General features: G+C 43.6%; 1 protein-coding gene and 1 long non-coding RNA gene across 3 annotated transcripts in view; both read left to right on the top strand.

The window, feature by feature from the left end:
• The window catches only part of NCKIPSD (NCK interacting protein with SH3 domain), a 94,243-nt gene that overhangs the window by 6,297 nt on the left and 66,392 nt on the right, over positions 1 to 21,554 (top strand). The gene's annotated exons all lie outside the window — the stretch shown is intronic.
• Positions 9,193 to 16,019, top strand: LOC310839051. The gene is made up of 2 exons (XR_014561315.1): positions 9,193 to 13,146; positions 14,221 to 16,019. It is a non-coding gene; the product is annotated as an uncharacterized lncRNA (long non-coding RNA).

The following is a 21,554-nucleotide window of genomic DNA, read 5'->3' on the forward strand; positions in this document are numbered from 1 at the left end:
GCTGGCATCAGCGTATGCATACACTTGCTGATCATATCCTGTATCCAGCACCAGTTTGTAATCTTTTGTGCCTTTCAGATACCTTAGGATTCTTTTAAGTGCTACCCAATCTCTCTTGGGACGCAGGTGGCGCTGTGGGTTAAAGCCTCAGCGCCTAGGACTTGCCGATCGAAAGGTCGTCGGTTTGAATCCCTGCGGCGGGGTGCGCTCCCGCTGCTCGGTCCCAGCGCCTGCCAACCTAGCAGTTCGAAAGCACCTCCGGGTGCAAGTAGATAAATAGGGACCGCTTACCAGCGGGAAGGTAAACGGCGTTTCCGTGTGCGGCTCTGGCTCGCCAGAGCAGCGATGTCACGCTGGCCACGTGACCCGGAAGTGTCTCCGGACAGCACTGGCCCCTGGCCTCTTGAGTGAGATGGGCGCACAACCCCAGAGTCTGTCAAGACTGGCCCGTACGGGCAGGGGTACCTTTACCTTTACAATCTCTCTGAGCCGGGTCTGTACTTCTTTGGCTTAACATGTGCACTGCCAATGTTATGTCGGGTCTTGTCCAACAACTTAAATATAACAGAGAACCCAACAGAGAATGAAACGCTGTTGCATTCTCCCATTTTTGTCCTTCTGGTTCATTTTTGTACTGGGTAGTTATGGGAGTGTCAGCCTCATTTGCCCTCTCCATTCCATATGTCTTCAGTAACTTTTCAATTTTTTCCTTCTGACTCAGAGAGTCAGAACCTCTACTCCTAAGTAATTCTGAATCTCTCCCAAATACTTCAGTTTGTATTTGTTACCTAGGCTGTTTATAAACCAAGACACTTGCTTTTGTGCAGTTGTTATCAGACAGATATCGTCAACATACAAAAGTAAATAACAAATACTTCCTTGCACCATTGCTGAATATAAACAGGAATCAGCCAGGCTTTGTTTGAATCCCATCTTTTTCAAAGTTGTGTCTATGCATTCATGCCATAGACGTGCACTTTGGTGCAACCCGTATAGTGCCCTTTGCAGCTTTAACACCATGCTGTCTTTTTCAAGCTCATAACCTGGTATTTGCTGTAAATACACCTCGGCGTCAATAGGAGCATTTCAATATGCTGAGGCAACATCAAAATGATTAACTTTTAACCCTCTCAGACTTGCCATTGCTAAAACTGATTTTACTGTTTCAGCCTTTGCTGTTGGGGCAAACACTTCATCATAATGTATCATTTTTCTTTGTGTAAAGCCCCTTGCAACCAATCTGGCTTTCCTCTGATAACTACCATCAGCCAGCTTTTTCACTTTAAAAACCCACTTACAGCTTATGGGCTTTTTACCTTCAGGCAATTCTGTAGGGACAAACACATTGTTGTTTAGCAGAGAGTTATACTCTGCCTGCATTGCCTTTAACCACGCCTCTTTCTCTAGAGTAGGTAACTCTTGCACTTCTTCAAAGTTTTCTGGCTCAGTTACACAAACCTGGTTTATGGTGGCTGGGAACCCATAACGGTCTGGAGGTTGACCTTTATTACTTCTTGCAGACCTCCTTGGTTCATTAATCTCACCTGCTGGGCTACCTTCCGGACTGCTTTTGGGGTGGTTTGATTCTGGAGATTTACCTCCTCCTGTCCCTGTTGGACTTTCTTCTCTCCCCTGCTCCATGCTAGCAGCTGGAGAAAAATGCTCAACCTTTACCTCCTCCCTTTCAGTTTCTCTGGGAGAGCTGCCAATTCTTAGCTTTGTTTCAACTGCCTTAACAGGTACACTCGGCAGTAAAACCTTTTCTGGCAGCAGGTTTGCATGTATCTTGGGCCAATTTCTTTGCTCATTAAAACTGGCTGATCGACTATAACTCAAAAGATTTTTATCATCTTCAAACCTGTAGGCTTTCGTACCACTTTCATACCCAAGGAATAGCAACTGCTGTGCCCTTTTCCCACTTTTTCTTCGGTTCTTTACAGGTATGTCAACCCACGCCTTTGTCCCAAAGATTCTCAAATGTTGCAAACTGGGACTTTTGTTATAGAGAATTTTATAGGGTATGTCATCTAGTACCCTTGACCACAAGCGATTCCCAATATAATTTGCGGTCTTAATACTCTCAGCCCAGTACTTAATTGGGAGATTTGCATCTGCTAATAATGCTTTCATTTGTGTCTGCAAGACACCTCCCCTACGCTCTGCTACTCCGTTCTCCTGAGGCGTTGCCACGTTGGTAAGCCTATGTTTAATACCTTGGGAACGCAACCAGTTTCTTAGGGAGCTTGCCATAAACTCTCCTCCCCTGTCTGACTGAATAGAGCACACCTTTTCACCAAGTTGCCTTTCTACCCTTCTTACCCAGAACTTCAAAGTTTGGGCAACGTCAGACTTTTGCTTTAATGGATAGACCCAGCCAAATCTAGAATAGTCATCCACTAGGATCAAACAGTACTTGTTATGGGAGACACTTGGTGGAAAAGGACCAGTTACATCAGCATGAATCAATTCCAGTGGTTTTTTGGTTTCTCTCTGGCTTGCTCTTGCTACTGGGCAAGCCCTGCTTTTAACCTCCTTGCAGATATTGCAGTCTAAGTAATTATCACAACTTTTTATGTTTTTCATCCCCCCACACAACTCCAGTGTTTTGTTCAGCACCTTATAGCTTGCATGAGCCAGACGCCTGTGCAGGAGATGAATACACATATCATGGGTTGGGACATTTTGCACATTCGCAACCTTAGACTCACACTGCAGTACATACATATTAGTTCTAAGGTTAGCATTTGCCAACACTGCCCCATTTTGCTTTATCTGGCACTGGTCTCCCACAAAGTTTACTTCAAAGCCTGCTTTTGCCAAGTCAGGAATGCTTAGGAGATTGTTTTGCAAACTAGGCACACACAACACATTCCTGAATGTGTGTCCCAGCTGTGGGAACACAACCTCCCCCTCACAAACCACATTAGCTTTCTGGCCCGTAGCACGACTTACATGTTTTTTGTTTGAAGCCCTAGCATCAGTTAGCAGTCCTTTTCTTTTACAAAAGGTTTGAGAAGCTCCACTGTCCAGAACCCACAGCTCTTCATTGTCTTGACCATCTGCAGACACCCAAGCAGTAGACTCTCTCTGCTGCCTCCTGTGCTTCTGCTGTTTTTGCTGTTTTCTCGGGCAGTCCCGAAGCAGATGTCCACTGGACTTGCAGCAAAAACACCTTTTTACTCTGTTGACCACCGGCTGGTCTGCAGCAGCTCCTCCTGGCTGTTTCTCCGGCTCCCGACACCTCTGCTCTTCCCGGCTGTTGTTCCCTCTGGGATGCTCCAACAGCTGGGCTGAGGTCATCTTTCGCTCTGCATGCCTGTCCTCCTCTGCATACAACCGTCCAGTAACGTATTCCAGAGTCAGCTTATCAGTCTCTACAGACTCGAGGGAGTTGACCAGCATATCATAGCTGTCATCAAGGGAACTCAGGACTATAAAGACTTTGTCCTCTTCCCCCACAGGCCTCCCTCTTAAGGCTAGCTCCTGGAAACAGCCTGTTAGGAATTTTAGGTGGTTTACCAGGGAGTCCCCCGGTTTCTTCCGACACCGGTACAGTCTCCTGGTCAGTGTTATCAGTGAGCCAGCTGTCTCTCGCACATGGACAGCCTTGAGCGCATTCCCGCCTCACTTGCCGTCACCTTATCAGCTACGTAGACTAGCTGGCTGTCGTCCACTCCAAGGATGATCGTAGCCAAAGCTTTCTCATCCTTTTCATCCTCCTCAGAGGGCTGCGGTGGATCTTCCACCACTTTCCACAGGCCCTCACACTTGAGGAAGTGTTGCATGCGGACCGACCAGGTGCTGTAGTTCGTGGCCGTCAGCTTCTCCAGCAACACGCCAGTTCTGGACTGCTCCATCCCTGCAGCTCACCTCCAGCACCCACGGCTAGATAACTGCCACCTGTACTCTTGCACAGCGGAAGCGTGCTGGGCCCATAACCCTGTCGCGTATTCCACGCGGTGCTTTCAGCAGAGACGCTAAGAGTTCCAGGTTTTTCCAGTACAGACTTTTTAATGTGAGTTATATACAGGCATATACAAAAGAAACAGTCCATACAGAGTACTTACAAACGAAGACTCTCCACTACAGCACAACCACCACACCAACCACACCCACTGTTAAACAGGCTTTCCTTTTTAAAACAGGTGATAGCCAATCACATTAATCACACTCCTGCTGAGTCACTCTGACCCAGCAGAGTATTGCATCATCCTGTTGAAGCCTGCAGACTTATCCAGGATCCTGCGAATCCCAACATTTAATTCTCTATTTTATAAAGATTTTTAATATCTGACAGTGAGTTTGGAGTAGCCCAATGCAAAAATCCTGAGGATCCATGTGGATCCATGCTTTGTAACCACGTTTTTGCACCACTGTGACCCTAGGCAACAGTGGGTGCGTGATTTTTTTGGTGCAAGATGTAGCCATGAACATGCTATGTGATCTGATGGTGAATTTGGGGTGACCCAATGCAAAAATCCTGAGGATCCATGTGGATCCGTGCTTTGTAACCATGTTTTTGCACCACTGTGACCCTAGGCAACAGTGGGTGCGTGATTTTTTTGGTGCAAGATGTAGCCATGAACATGCTATGTGATCTGATGGTGAATTTGGGGTGACCCAATGCAAAAATCCTGAGGATCCATGTGGATCCGTGCTTTGTAACCCCGTTTTTGCACCATTGTGGCCCCAGGCCACAGTGGGTGCGTGATTTTTTTGGTGCAGGCTGTAGCCATGGACATGCTATGTTATCTGATGGTGAATTTGGGGTGACCCAGTGCAAAGATCCTGTGGATCCATGCTTTGTAACCACGCTTTTGCACCATTGCAGCCCCAGGCAACAGTGGGTGCGTGATTTTTTTGGTACAGACTGTAGCCATGGACATGTAATGTGATCTGATGGTGCATTTGGAGTGACCCAATGCAAAAATCCTGAGGATCCATGTGGATCCGTGCTTTGTCACCACGTTTTAAATGGGGAGGGAAGGAAAGCACAAGAGGGGTGTGCGGAGAAGCAGCTGGCTAAGAATGCAGGGGAGGAGTTTAACGGGGTGGGGGGAGGAAAGGAAGGCAAAAGTCCCCCCCCCCCCAAGCCAGCCCTCTCTCTCTCTCTCCCACCTGCGAGTCCCTAGAGCACGGAGAGGAGGAGGTGGTGGGCTGGAGCCAGCACGCAGTGTGACTAGGAAAGAATTAGAAGGAAGGACTCGATCCTTTCCTTAACCCTCTGCTTGCCAAGAGGGCAGGGGATTCCCTGCTCTTTGTTGTGTTTGAGCAAACGCAGCCACAGAAGCGGGTGGGCAGTAAGACCCTGAGGCAGAATGCAGGAAAGCAGCAGCTTCCGCCTTCCCTCCGCCCGACCGCCCGATCTTATTTTTGCCTGATTTTTGCCTATTTTTGCCCCTGCGCTTCGGGGAGTCAGCTCCAGGGACTACACATTCGCTCAATAACACGCACAGACATTTTCCCTTACTTTTTAGGAGAAAAAATCTGCGTGTTATAGAGCGAAATTTACGGTAATAATTTTCTTAAATTATTGGGGGGCGGAGCCCCCCCAAACGAATTTTTGAGGGGGCTCGGGCCCCCTCAGGCCCCATGGAGTCGGCGCCTATGTAGGAGACAGTGTTCTGGTTGTTTACAGTGACCCGAGCAGGAGGTTTCCAGTGTCTCGGTGACTGTAGGACGGCAACCTCTGTCCCAAATATTTCTGAGCTGCTTTCTAACTTTCAGTGTACGTCTATTGCTTCCAGTTTGGTGGTGATGCAAGTGTTGATGGATTGAAGATGCCAATAATATTTGGAAATGAACCAAATCCTTTATAGAAAATTTGTGTACCAAAGAGTAGCTTAAGGGTTCAAGAGCTGTCTGTTCTTGAGTCTCATTTAATAAGTGCATTGATGCTAATTAGCAAGATGCTTAAAGGTAATTTATGTTGCCACGCTCGCTGCAAGAACATTGCATCAAATGATAAGTGACAGTGTGTTGAGACGAGAGAGGATGTGTGGTGCCAGTGAGAATCACTGTTGCAAAAAGTAACCCAGCAGCGAACTTCATTAATAATGCAGTCAGGTTCCAGGTAAACTCCACATGCTGCAAGAGCTACAGTCAGCGGAAGAAAACCTCCCTCAGCTGATGGAACTTCCCAGTGGGAGTTATGAACTGATATCACAGCATGGCAATTGAAATAATGTAATTTAAAGTGGGATCTCTGACTTAAATTAAGGCATTACACCTGTTAATGCCACCTGCATGTTTCCTTTGAGTTCCTCCTTCACATCTTGGCTTCAAGAGGCAAAATGCACAACTAGCTTTGTTTTAGAAAATGTTCTGCCAGGCCATGTGTGTTTTCTCCAGCTCAATGCTATGTCGAGCTATTTTTGTTCTGTGGAACTACAGAATTTATAGTGCTTCAGTGCAAAACTGGGCACTGCTAGGGTTTTACTGTTGACCTGGTTGTAAAGAGCAGCTTGAGAATTTGAGGGCCATATCTGGTGAAACCTTGAACACCAAAGGGTGAGTGATTTCAGCTGCAAGTGCATACTTGGTGAGGCTTAGTACCCAGTGAACCTACTGATCCCTGTCCCTACAGGTTACCTGGAACAGATGTCCAAATCCATCTTTTCTCTTGCCTTATCCCCTACCATCTTTCTCTTCTGTAAGAAATGCCAGATTAATTCATGCAAGAGTCCAATTCAGTTTTACTTTGGTGAATTGTTTTTCTCATGTTCAGGATTTGTCACAACATATTTGAACTGAAGAAGCTAGCAGTGATCCTGGGCTTTCTTTTTTGCCTTCCCCTTGAAATTGTGGCTTGAGTCACCTTGAGCTCGTTTCCTGACTGCGTGGCTATTATATTCATTGTAATTTTGAACACAGATGCAGAAAGGGACATAGTGGTAAATGAAAGGTCCTTTTAAGCCAGCCTTGCTTCTAGGAAATGTGTTTAAATTCATGATGCAGATTTTAAGTTCTTGGGCACAGAATTTGTTTGAATTTGCATCCATAGCGTTTTTCCTCGCATGGGGACGGGACAGCAGCTTCCATGAAGTTGTGTCAACACCACAAAGATCTGGTAAACTGCTTCTTACTCAGCTGCAACGATAATGGGAGAGTTTAATGTAAGCAAGCCTTTAGCGTGTAGAGTTTTGGATACAGGATCTGAGGTCAGCTACACTGTAGGGAACAATGACTCGAACAGGTGCTACAGCTGAGAGGTATGAGAAGTGCACCTGACAGCATCATTTGGTTAATTGCTTGGAGTTACTTGAGAGTCCCTAGTAAGTGCTGCCAATAGTTTAATGCAAAGCAGATGTTGTGGTAGGAAAACCAGCCTATGAACTTCACAGTGTCTGACTAAACAGGAGGATGCCAGTTGTTGGAAGATCTCAAGAGTGTAAGAGTGATACTTAAATAGGTTGCGAACAGCAAAAAAAAGTGTGGTGGCTACAATGGAAGCTTTCATCTGAGGCAGATAATAATTTATTGTAAATAGAAGAGTGAAGTTTTATATGGAGTAATAAAAAAAAATCAATTTAAAAGCTTCCTCAGGAGAAAGGGATTTATTCTGTGTGTCAAGGAAGTGAATAGTTGCTGAATAGGAAAGAAAGCCCAATGTAACAAATGAGGGCCTTATGGTTAGGTTAAACAGTCCATACATTATCTTAATAGTAAAACATGTAATCACTTAATGGGAATCTGGATCTCTTCCAAGTTTCAGCTTTTAGACCATAAGGGTTTGGATTGCACCATAGCTGTACAGGATCTTTGTCATCAAAGATGAAAGTGAGAACAATATTGCCTCTATCTCTGCAGTTGAAATCATGACAAAAAAAATAACAATTTATTATCTGTTACTGTAGGACTGTTGTCTTCTGTCTCTGAGAGTGAGATGAGGAAAAGACTGGCTCAGCTGTCACTGTAGCCTGTTTATTCAGTTGCGGGAAATGGTCTGTGAAATATTAATCTGTTTTGAAATCCTCATACGTGCAAGCAGGCACATGGGTAACCAGTTGCAGCACAGCTACATGGGTAGAACTCAACATGACAATGAGCAGCTCATCAGGCAGGTTGGATGGATTCCAGCCATGCCAGTGCAATTCCAGCAAAAATAAATAAATAAATAAATAAAAATGGGGGGGGGGGTTGCATTGACATGGCTAATCTATATGAACCACGTAGAGAGCTTCTCTTACATATGGTTTGCTACACGTAACTGCTCCCTTGCTGTGGCTTTATTTAAGAGCACTTGTTACCAGCTAAATATCACAAAAAATCTCTTAAGTGGCTGTCAGGGATCTGCCATCGGAGGGACAGGTGGTGGAGAGGCTCCAGGAGAATAGGAGAGACTCTACAGCAGAAGAAGGAACCAGTAGGGGGAGAGCAGGAGTTCCAGCGGAAAGGGAATCGGGGGAGAGGCTCTGGGATACTTCTAGTGAGAACAGTGAGGAGGTAACAAGAACCCCTTTAGCAACCCCCACCCCTCGCCGGAAGCTGTCACGCAGAGAGTCCAGGAGGCGCATGTCCGTCAAACAACTTTTAGGTTGGAGTAAGTTCCGTAGACGCCCACTGTCGGATTCTACCAGCGACTGACGGAGTCATGCTTTGGGGGCTCCGTTAGTGCCTAGGTTTGGGTGAGCAGCCAAACCCCAGAGGGATCAAGTTTTTACGCACAAGTAGCTCATTATCCCATCACAGTGGCATACAAAACTCAGAATATAGAACAGTATAAAACCACGCATCCCACATCATTGTAACAATGGATAAAACACAAGTCACAGTTGTCAGGTACAGGGGTCCAGCTTCAGCAACCAAATGCAGTGGTCAGGAAAAGCGTGGGAAAAGAAATATGTCTTTTAAAGATCTGTCATAACAGAAGAAATATGTCTTTTAAAGATCTGCCATAACAGAAGTATGGCAGAAGGAAGAGCATTTCAAAATGCAAGGGCACAAGAGCCCACAGGACTTGTTGCTACAAGTAAGATCTCATATGATTGAAGTGATCTATCTATGGGCAGGCAGTCTTTCAGGTACCCTGGCCTGAAGTTGTTTAGGGCTGTATATGTCAACAGCAAGACAGCCATGGACCAATGGATGAATCAGATCTGTCTTTTGAGCACTGTGGATTTTCAATGTGGCAGGTTAATTCAGACTTTTATTTCATGTCAAACTCTGAACATTCCACGCAGCTGATGGTAGAAAGGATGAGTGGTGAGGACAGAGCAATGAGAACACAGCAGATGAGTCAGGGCAGGAGGTTAAGGGTAATGGCCAACAGAAGAAGCAGTTCAGAAGTGGGGAACCTCCAGTTCACAGGCCAGACTTGACCTGCCAGGAAACCACAACTGCTTGCCCTACACCTGAAATCAGGTGTGCGGCAGCTAACTGTGGGACTTCAAAGAAAATGGGCTGCCTGTTGCTCCTTGGCTGGAGCAAGATTACTTTGTTGGAATGTGCCTTGCTCAGCAAGGAGAAACGGTAAATATTCTGTTGGAACTGTGTCTCCCTCTTCACTTTGAAGCCTCCCCATGCTTCTTTCCACCCCCTCCGTGGTGGTCAAGGAACAACTGTGCTCCCAAATGTTCTTTTGCAGTGAGGCTTCATTTGGTGCTGGATCCAATCCCTGCTGAAAGCAGTGGGACTTGCATTTGGTGCTAAATTTTAAAAGGACTGAGTGCATGCTTCACTGCAAAGGGACAACTGGGATGACACTCTCAGCAGCTGTGCCCTCCCAGTTGTTCTTTGGCAGCAGGGCTTGCAGTTGTCACTGTTTAAATTCAGGGCTGAATGCATCTCTTCCACACCCCATTGCTTTTGGCAGGGATCGGGTCCACCTTAAGCCAGGTGATTGGCAGGTGGGCAGACCCCACCCACTTGTCAGAGGTGGCCCACAGAGGGTCGGCCTCCTGGACAAAAGTGGTTTCTTCTAGGAGGTGAGGAAGTGCACAAGTCTAAAAAACACACAAGCCATTCTGTTTAGGTGGCTTCCTGCTTTCAGTGAGTTCTCATTGGAACGACCTGTGTTCACGTGCTCAGGCTGGTTTGCTGCTTGAATGCTGCTTCCATTCTTTAGCGTTGTATCCTTCCTTGTGTGAGTTCTCTTGTCCTTCTCCCAATACTATCGACCAAGTTCAAGGGTTAATCTTGCACTAACCTTGTCCATGGTTAATGCTACCTGAGTTCCCTCTGTAAGCATAGATTGAAACCAAGACATGAACCTGGTTTGCAAACCATGGTTAAAAGGGAACCTATTTAGCATAAAGCATGCCACTGTAAGTCTTGGACTGTACCTGTGTACCTCAGAGTACCTTGGACCTTTATTGGACTGACCTCTGAGTAGAAGTGGACAGGATTGCACTGCGCACTGAGAATGCAACTACAAAACGCTAGCCATGGGACTGTGTGCTCCCTACCCCAACCCATGTCTCCTTGCTCTGGTGGCTAGATTTCTACAGTTGTATTCTCAGTGTGCTAAACTTGAATTTGCAGTGAAATGGTGTGGAAGGTCTACTGTTGCTTTTGATTGGACACTTCTTCCAGTCTGGGAATAGGATTTTTAATTGCCTAGGTTCACTCTCTAGTGTGATTAATACTGGGTTATTTTAAGCCATGTACAATGGAGCTAATACTCCCTCTCTCAGTGGACTAGAGGATTTTTGTGACAAAGGAGGTACCACTGCAATGCCAATTTTAAAAGGAGCTGTTCTCCTAGTTTATTAGTCTAATTTCGAGTCTTCTCTTTAGAGAAAACAAAGGCATTGCCCATGGATTATAGCAAGGTTTGTAGCTTCTTCCTTGCTCTGATCTCCCTGCCTTAATCAAAGCCTCTGAGGATCAAGCTCAGTTCTGACAGCTCTATTATGCTGGCAGTTAAAACCTTTGTTGCTTTACAGTGCTAAAGAGGGCAAAAATAACTACCTTAGTGACTGTGGCTAAAATTGCAAAGGCAGGCATTTAACAGTCTTAGATCAGGTGAAGCTGAGTAAGACCAGGTGGTGTTCCTTCTTCCTTTGAGGCTACAAGAGCTATGTGCAGAATTGGCCTGATGTGCTGCTGCAAAAACTTGCTCATACTTACTCGGGAGTAAATTCCACCATGCTCTGTGGGCTTGCTCCCAGGTTCGTGTGCATAGGATTGGAACTATTTTCTTCGATAAGCTCCTTTATCAGTTTCTGCAGAATTCTCTAAATGTCAGATTTAGTGATTATCACTGAATCTCAGTGCTGTATTTTGTTTCTTATTATAGAGTCATAGGAACAGCACCACGGCTAAGGCATCTTGTTTGTCCAGCATTTACAAAGTCTGAAAATCCTATTTTTCTAAAAGTGAGGGTTTGTCCTTTCAGTACGTGTATAAGGTTTGGCATGGGCATCTGCTTCATAAGGGATGTAGGTGGCCAGTGTGTGCTTGTGTGTGGTGTGTGTGTGAGAGAGAAAATGAGAACAGTGCTTTGTGTTTACATGTGGGAGGAGGGAAAGGGGTTGCTGCGTGAGAGAAGGTGTTAGGAGTGAGTTGCTGCATGTGTATGTCATTTGGTCAGGTCTATTTCCCGTTGAAAAATGTGTATGTGTTTTCTGCATACCATATTTTTTCTCTCTCTTTTACTCTTACTCTTACTATATACTTTGTCTTGTGACTTCAGTTGTAGCCTCTGGGTTGACTCATTCCTTGAGCCATTGAAATTCCTGCCATAGATTTACTTGATCTGCACTCTGTGATAATAATGGGTTACATTCCAAAGTTGTTGTAAACTACTCGGTCTCTGTGTTAGCCCCACCCCACCCCTTTGGGCCAATGCACAATACTGCATTGCAAAATTGTATGCCTACTATATTTCTGGACCAAATGACAAACGATGAGCATAACAAAGAGGCAAGGTGGGGGATAATTAAAATGGCCTACATTTTACAGGGCTGATGTAAAGTGATTTCAACACATAAAAGTGCAGTATAATAAGTATTATAAAGCCACAGTGATGTTAAATCTTGCTACTTTAAAGATGGCTTATGTGATTCTGAGAATTGTTTTCAAAAACAAGAAATTGTAGCATTAAAAAACCTCTAGTTTTAAGACTTCAGACTCTTACAGATTCACACATGTACAAAAAAATCATGTAAATTTCACATTAAAGGAAGAACCTTAAGTTGTATGTCATGCAAGCAGCAAGTACTCCATACGTACACTCATTCCTGTTCTGTGCACACTTACAACTACTTTCCTTTGTCTTTCAGCCCCAGGCCCCAGTCTCTGCTTAGGGGATCCGCTGGTTCTTGCTCTCCCAGCTCCATGGTCCCAATCCAGATTGGCTCTGATGGCTGCTCTTATTTGGCAAAATTTGAAAAGATGGAAGATTCAGTCACAGATCTGTGGTCTCTCTTACTTTGGCATTTAAGATACAGCACAGGCTTTATTCAATGGTGGTTCTGCACAGCTGTTCCATGCTTGGAAATATTTAACATTGACATCATATTATATATAGCTAAAAGATAGCTAGGTGTAGCCTTGTTCTCCTGTTACTAGGATGATAAAAGCAGCAGCTTGAACTGAAGGAAGCTCTTCTGAAAGTGACAGCCCTTTATCATATTATGTTTTACAAATGAATAGCTTGTTTGGAAAGACTAAACAAATGGAGAACGGATGCAGAAAATGCATCACCTGGGTTATTGGTAAGTTTTCAATTCCTTACAGTTAAAAGTAATGTTACAAAATGTAGCAGCAAACGTTGAAAAGATGTTGATGGAAAGTTTAACAGTTGGGGTGGCAGGGTTGGGAAAGGAGATATGAACAGAGGAGCTAAAATATTCTAGGCCAGAATAGCTGAGGCTCCCTTTCTCCCTGTCTTCATACAAGAATAACCTGGCATGCAATGAATCGAGAGTAAATACTCTGCCAACAAGCAGTCTGTGAAATTCACACCCACAGCATACTGCTGAGGATATATATAGGAATAACACTGCTGCTTTAATAAAATTGTGAAGATAAGCATTTGTTTTTGTGTTCCAGAGTGAAAACCACAAGGTTTTCAAGCAAGCCAAAGTTCCTCTAAATATCTACCACACTTGCTCTTGAACTGCAGGATTGGGCTATTTGGGGGTGACCCTTGATGGATCAGATCAAAGACTTACCTGGTCCAGCATCCTGTTATCAAAAGTTGTCAGCCAGGTGATGCTTTGGAGTTCATATGAAGGGTATTCAGCCCCCTAGCAACTGATATTTAGAGAGATACTGTATCTGAACCTGAAAGTTTGATTGACTCATCTTGGCTGATACCTGTTGATAGTTCCGTTCTCCATGAATTTTTCTGAAACACTGGATCTGATTGTTAGGCCAGTTCTTCACCTCCTCCACTCCATGGACCAGCTTTGACACAGATGGGCACAGCCACCTATCTGTCAATTCTCTGACGTTACAATGATGATCAGTCATCCTGCTTTCCAGCTGATTTTCAGCATCTGCAGAGCCCTGTGCCTTTGTAAGCAGTGTCATGATCATTGGCACTTAAGAGGCGCCACAGGGCTTCACAAGCCTCTGCAGCCAGATGACCTGCTGTGCCTTTGCATGTGGCATTCATTGCAGTGGCTGTACAGGGCTGTTGCCCCACATTTCTGAGCAGTAGATACATTTCCACTTGATGGTTCTCTGCCTATAGAGTTGTTGCCAGAGTTTCTCTGCCATTTCAGACAGGGCACATCCAGAAACGCTTGATGCACTAACTGCTCCCACTGGGAGAGATCTTCTACAACTGCAGGTAGTGTCTTAGTTGCAGGCAAGGGTAAGGGCAACATCCCTATGACTTGCAGTTCCTGTCTTCTTCCTACAGACCTACAAAGGTTTGAAAGGTTGCCCTGAATTACCAATTCTGTCATCCTCTGCCACCTTAGGAAACTCTACAGATACACAAGGAATACCTTGATGTAAAATTACAGCACAATAACACTTGGAGTGGTATTTAACAATTTCCCTATTGTGCAACTCTATTCATAAACCAAATAAAGTAAAAGGAATGTGTGCAGGCAAATGGAGGTGAACTGGTGCCTTTTCCTGCTGGGTCAGACCAAGAGTCCATCTAGTCTAGCATCCTGTTTCTAGTGGGGACTGGCCAGATTTTTCCAAAAAAAAAGAAAAAGAAAAAGAAAAAAGAAACCCCAAGCAGCACTTGAAAAGTAACAGCCCTCCTCTCAGAACCTGGAACTTCCCTGTGTGCTTTGGCAGCCCTAAGAATTCAAGGAAAACCCAAAAATCTTGGCAGTTTATTGCCATGGCGATGTTTAGTCTGAACTCGATCATATATTTGGCTATTATGCTGTTAATTGTTTTTAGTTTTTCAGGGGGCATTGAAATGGTTTTTTGGGGGGAGGTTGTATTTTGAAATAAGGGTGCTGTGGTGGTTGTAATGGTCTTTGACCAAAAGCAATAAAAGCATATTAACTACAACAAACCATAATGGAGGGGAGGGGGATATTTCCTTCTGCCTGTTAGAATAGCAAAGATACTCAGCTGGAATTTTATTTGAAATTAGATTGATATAGTTAGCTTCCACTAATTACTATAGCTATACAGTATTTTTATTGGAAATCCCATTTTTGCACCATTCATAGTAATTAAAGTTTATAAGCTAATGATTTTTGGACCATTTAAGTGTGAATATGGATAGAGTGTGCTCATTTCGGGCATTTTGAGCAGAAATAAATTGAATCCTTGGTACTGAGTAAAATTGACCACTATGCTTGGATTCCCAAGTGTGAGTGACGTTGGCAGCCCAGGGCTGACTGTGCAATCCATTGCTCACACGTCCTATCAGGCGATGCCTCTGCACAAACAACTCTTCACTTATTCAGACAGCATAGCACTGGAGCATGCTAGGGATGTGTAAACCTCTTTACAGAATTTGCTGTGATGACATCTGTCACCTAGTGTTGCCCTGATCACACAAGTTGACCTCTCCCTTAAGCAGTTGTTGTAGAAGATTCATTTTGAAACAGGTTTCAACCCAGTCTACAGCTGTGTTTTTAGAGCTTTGGGGCTGGGTTAGACGCACTCTATATTCACTCCAAACACTTTCTCTTTAAAGGTTATGCTCAGAAAAAGGTTATTTTAAGTCTGTAGCATAGGCCACCATACATGGTTCTGATTGGTTGCCATTCTATGATGTCACCAAGACCACCCACCCTCACATTCAGAACAGCTTTGCACTTTATAACGTCTAGATAATGAGGGCATAAATGTGCATGCAGCACTTAAAAAAATGAAACAGGCAGATCACGGGGAGCATGTGGAGAAGAGTAAAAGTCAGCTTCATGGTTTGCAAGGCTCATCCAAATTGCAAAGCAAGGGTGAAGCCAAGCTTATCTATGCCTAAGGTCATGTTGTGAATTCTTTTTATTTTGGGCTCTGTCTTCAACCAGAGGGGTAAAGTCCACCTTGTGAGTTTTGAAATACTACATGTTTTGGAAATGGGGAAATGGGTTGATGTCCTTTCTAAGTGTCAGCACATTTGAAAGATGTGTTCATGCTAGCAGTCTGGTTTACTGCTATAATTACCCCTGGAAGTGGCTCTGCCCTGCAGATTTATCCTTTTTCAGTAGCACATGGGTGTTAAATTATCACAAAAAGCACCTAGCAGAAGTTTCAAGCATGCTGGGGATACATGTTAGAAAACAATTAAAGGGTTTCTGGATAGATAGAAAGTTCTGCATTTGCATTTTTCTGGGCACATATACTTGTTGGGGTTTTTTAAAGATAGGAAGCTGAAAGTATTCTCTTTATGCAAGGCAATATGAATGGGACTTCTATTGACATTGGGGAGGGGAGTAAAGACAGATTCAGTGCACATGGCAGAGGCAGTACAGACCACTCAGAAATGTGCTTTTACTGCTGAAGTTAATGTTAGGTTAGTCTACTAATGTTTGAAGAGGTAAGTGTGAATGTGTCTAATTTTCAATTTGGGCTCCCTTAGAGGTCTTTAGACTACTTGACGGATGCATCTTAGTATCTTATTTTAGAAAAATAAAAATTCAATAATGCTTCTTTTCCTCGTGAGATTGGGAATTAATGTCTGCGAAACCATGATATGCTGAATTGGAATGGAAAGCACTAAAGAGAAATACAGTTGCCATTGGTACTAATTGAAATGATTTGCATTTGCTGACATGTTGTGTAACAGCAGAGATAATTGAGCCATACTAGAAGAAAAATGCCTGTGTTGTGGGCAATAGGGTTGCCCTAAGGAGAGGCTGAGATGTTGGGTACTCTGACTCTGAGCACAGGACATACTGCATAGTGCCCTAGTTGCAGCTATAGCTGTTACCATGCCCCTTGAGACATCCAGCTAATCTGCTTGCTTCCAAGTAGGCATTCACTTCCGTTCAGCAGATGTAAGCTGAGAATCTCTCTCCTATCTTTTACAGGAGCAATACTCAGGGTGCTGCTTCCCACCTTAGCTTGAGGGATCCCTGGAAAGAGCAAGGCAAGTGGTAGAGCAGCAGCTGATCTGTGGCTTGCCTCACGGCAACTCTTAAATGCTCTCTGGAAATAGGATTTTGCCAGTGGTCATCAGATCCACCCATCATGCAGGTGGATCCCAGGTGCCTCAAACAGGAAATAGTTCCCCCCTCTTAAACAGTCTACTGACAGTGCCCATCTTACAAACTCTCTTGAGGCCAGTCACTCTTCAAGCATGTAATCTGTTGCCCTTTCAAGTCTTACATAGGAGCCATACACATTTGGCAGGGATTTTAAAAACCACCTTTACCCTTCTGTTTTGCTTCCTAGCATCTCTCATTAAACAATCCCTCACAGCAGGGCCTGGAAAACCCTTTATCTGAGACTTCTGGTGCTGTTGGGGAAGACAAGACATTACTGGGCTGGATAGACCACGGGTCAGACTTTCCATATCAAGCCACAACATCAGCATGTGTTTCCTTGGCTGCTTGTTTTGTCTCAAGCTACAAAGGTAGAGGGATGTCTGTCTCTCTCTCTCTCTCTCTCTCTCTCTCTCTCTCTCTCTGTGTGTGTGTGTGTGTGTGTGTGTGTGTGTGTGATGTTGAAGCACAAGTGTTGACACATGGCTTGTGCTCAAACCCATTTCCAAATCATGGATGTTATGGAACATACTGGAAGGATGCTTCATTATTGCATGTACATAGTTTACCTCTATACACAGCTAAAATGAAGGAATGGCCATGCCCACAGGATTAACGTCAAATAAAATTAGGTTAAGGTTGTTCTTCTAGGGAAGGAGAAAAGGGGCCCTGTAAAGATTTGGTGGGATAGTTGGAGTTGTATCTAGCTAAATCATTGGATGCTTGGAACAACATCCACAAGAAAAACAGAATTTTGCTTCTGCCCTTTGGAGCAGATTTGGGGGTGGGAAGGAGGAGAAGGGGAAGTTCTGTTGGACTCATGGAAGGGATTCTGTGCACAGTGATCTATTTGGATCCAACCCAGATCCTCTGAACACAACCTCCATGTGTGTAGTAGAATGATGGGAGTAACAGCAGAGGCTTGGTTAGAAATCTAGGCCCTTAAAAAGCACTGATAAGTAAGTAGAGATAATTTTTGCAAGCGTTGACATTTGGCAGTGGCTATTCTGACCTTGCTGATAAAGAGATCCTTCCTTTATAGGGTGTGTCAGTGTCTCAGACCTAGGCAAACACGTAGGCCTCTGTTTCTGTTACAGAGACCAATCTTTTCTCTTCCTCTTTTGGTAGAGTTTCAATGTAAATAAAAATAAACAGAATTTTTAATAATGTCTTGGCGCAGTTCCCGGTGAACAATTTAAGCTTCATTCTGTCTCTAGCTAAGATTATGTATTCAGCAACTGAGCTGTCAGGGAGCTAGAAAAAGGATAAATCCTGAAGGAGCTTTGAAAATTAAATACAAAATAGCCCTGATACACAATCATAGTATCAGTCTTCCAAAAAACAAACAAACTCCTTTCGTTCTCTAAACTTAAACACTGACACGAGTGGTCAGCAGTAACCCAAATTACATAGCCACCAGGTTGTGAAGGATCCACAGTGTGCAAAGTATTAAATAGGTAATTATATTATTCTGTGATTCCGGAGAGGCTTAAATTGCATCCTTTCTTCATTACTATAGCAATTTCAGTTGTATAATTTGCTTTGCCACCAGATGCATTTTGAATAAATTGTTGCAAATGCCAAGCAACCATTTGGAGCCCCATTGATCCTAACAAACCCATACCAAATCCAAGAGCTTTCCTTTCTGATATATAAGATTAGAATGTATGTTTGTGAGTGCCAGTGAAGGCATCTTCAGAACTAGCTTGCTACATTGCTGTGGAAAGTGCAGCATCTTGCACAACACCATGTTAAACATATTTTAACTCTGCTCACGAACAAATGCAGTAAAGCAACAAAATAAATCTGCCTGACAGGTGACAAACTAGATTCCTTCTTAAAATGCTGATAATCAATAAAAACGAACCTCTTCTAATCCATTGTTGCTGCTAAATTAAAACTGAGTACTTCATTGTAAGTCAGAGAGGTGACTTAAACACTACCAAGAAAACACATGTGTTTTCCCCTGCTAGAGACGGTTGCCATCTGTCTGTTTTTGCTTTTGTTCTAGCTGTGGGTTGGATCAAGTCTGGAGTCATTTAAGCGTTTAAGAGTATGATGCAGGCATCATTTTCCGTGGTACATGCACTCAAATTTAGGGCCCACTTTAAAAATAAAATAAATGCATTCCACAGGTGACCCTGGAATGACTGAACATGCCAGGAACTGTTTGGTATCTTCAACGTGTGTGAACCTTCACTTAAAATGGATCTGTTAGCTTTCCTTTTGATTCTCATGGTATGGTGCAGTGTGTTTCCATTTCTATATGTGCTAGCACATATATTTAGAAAATGATAGTTTAAACTCAACAAGAGTCTTGCTGGATCAGGCCAAAGGACCATTTATCCAGGCTCCTGTTCTTACAGTGGCCAGTCAGAAGCAAGCAGGACTTCACCTGCAATGGCACACTCTACGCTTGTGATTCTCAGCAAGTGGTGTTCAGAGGCAGACTACCTACCACAGTGGAGTTGGTTGTTGTTGTTCTTTAGTCGTTTAGTCGTGTCTGACACTTCGTGACCCCATGGACCAGAGCACACCAGGCACTCCTGTCTTCCACTGCCTCCCGCAGTTTGGTCAAACTCATGCTGGTAGCTTCGAGAACACTATCCAATCATCTTGTCCTCTGTCGTCCCCTTCTCCTTGTGCCCTCCATCTTTCCCAACATCAGGGTCTTTTCCAGGGAGTCTTCTCTTCTCTTGAGGTGGCCAAAGTATTGGAGCCTCAGCTTCAGGATCTGTCCTTCCAGTGAGCACTCGGCTAATTTCCTTCAGAATGGATCGGTTTGATCTTCTTGCAGTCCATGGGACTCTCAAGAGTCTCCTACAGCACCATAATTCAAAAGCATCAATTCTTCAGCGATCAGCCTTCTTAATGGTCCAGCTTTCACTTTCATACATCACTACTGGGAAAACCATAGCTTTAACTATATGGACGTTTGTTGACAAGGTGATGTCTCTGCTTTTTAAGATGCTGTCTAGGTTTGTCATTGCCTTTCTCCCAAGAAGCAGGTGTCTTTTAATTTTGTGACTACTGTCACCATCTGCAGTGATCATGGAGCCCAAAAAAGTAAAATCTCTCATTGCCTCCATTTCTTCCCCTTCTATTTGCCAGGAGGTGATGGGACCAGTGGCCATGATCTTAGTTTGTTTGATGTTGAGCTTCAGACCATATTTTTGCTCTCCTCTTTCACCCTCATTCAAAGGTTCTTTAATTCCGCATCACTTTCTGCCATCAAGGCTGTGTCATCTGCATATCTGAGGTTTCTTCCGGCAATCTTAATTCCGGCTTGGGATTCATCCAGTCCAGCCTTTCGCATGATGAATTCGGCATATAAGTTAAATAATCAGGGAGACAATATACAGCCTTGCCATACTCCTTTCCCAATTTTGAACCAATCAGTTGTTCCATATCCAGTTCTAACTGTAGCTTCTTGTCCCACATAGAGATTTCTCAGGAGACAGATGAGGTGATCAGGCACTCCCATTTCTTTAAGAACTTGCCATAGTTTGCTGTGGTCGACATAGTCAAAGGCTTTTGCATAGTGAATGAAACAGAAGTAGATGCTTTTCTGGAACTCTCTAACTTTATAGGCTTATCCAGCATGAATCTGCCTTAAGCCCTTTAAAGGCCAGTCAGTTTTATAGAAGGCACCAGCACCACTGGAAATTGCTATTGCACCCAGGTAGTTTCCTTTCAGTGCTAGGAAAGGAAAACACTTAAGTTTTAATAATAATAATAATAATAATAATAATAATAATAATAATATTTATGGGCAACTTACAGCACATATAAAAACATAGTAAAACATCAAACATTAAAAACTTCCTGATACAGGGCTTCCTTCAGATGTCTTCTAAAAGTTCTGTAGTTCATTATTTCCTTTGCATCCTAAGGGAGGGCGTTCCACAGAGGGTGCCACTACTGAGAAGGCCCTCTGCCTGGTTCCCTGTAACTTTGCTTCTCGCAGGGAGGGCAACAAGACACATGTGGACAGAAATGCTCATGCTGTTATGCCATTGTGGTATTTATTTATGAGTCAAACTACTCCAGTTGCTCTCTTCTGTAGCCTAGCTGATGTTCTTGCCTTTCTCCCGACTCCCATTTATGGCTTGCATGGTAATATCGTTTGGGTAGTGCATGAGTACATAGGGGCTAAGTACTCTGATGTTTTATTAGAGGTTTATTTTAAAAGATTGAGCTACAAGGGAAGCAAACACCATGCACACACCTGACTTCTATGTTACCTGGGTGCATAACCTTACATGCTCTCGTTTGCTAAGTCGTTTGGTGTAAGTGATGGTGACATTACAAGCACATAATGTATTAGTTGCATTTTTCTAAGTGATCACCATTTGAATTCACACATGAAGAAACATGGACTGACTCCCCTCCATGGAAAGAGTTAAATGTTGTGCCATCAGTAATGGTGAAATTTTATGATTATGGTTCTTTTGGTTGTTGATCTCACCACAAAATTGGGCATTCTCTAGAAAGTTGACCCTGAGGGACTTATACCTTATTTATTTGTGTACTTACTGGAGAGTTGCACAGCTATATCTCTGTCATTATGCCATTCTTAAATAACATACTGTATACTGTGTGGATATGTGCATTTTGACAAAACCGTTTATCATATCAAATGTATGTGAAGGCCCATCACACATGAAATAGCTGTATTCTAGACATTTTTCTAGTCCTTCACACCAATTTCCTCCTCCCCTTGTGTTAGCAGAGATCCATTTAATAAGCAGTATTAGAGAAGGTTATAGCCTTTTGAATTGTAGTATCTTGCCTCTTGCATTATAGAAACCTAGGTGGTGTTCCTTATAAAATATAATGCTAGATATAATAAAGGATGAATGCCTTTGGAGGTAACAGCTATGTGAGTAGTAGAAATTTATTACCTACAGTGATGACATAAATATTCATTCTTTCCTTAGCCTGTTGTTCACTGCTGTATTTATTCACCCAGATTTTAGT

This window comes from Podarcis gaigeae, assembly GCF_964106915.1.
Source record: "Podarcis gaigeae genome assembly, chromosome: 2".
NCBI lineage: Eukaryota > Metazoa > Chordata > Lepidosauria > Squamata > Lacertidae > Podarcis > Podarcis gaigeae.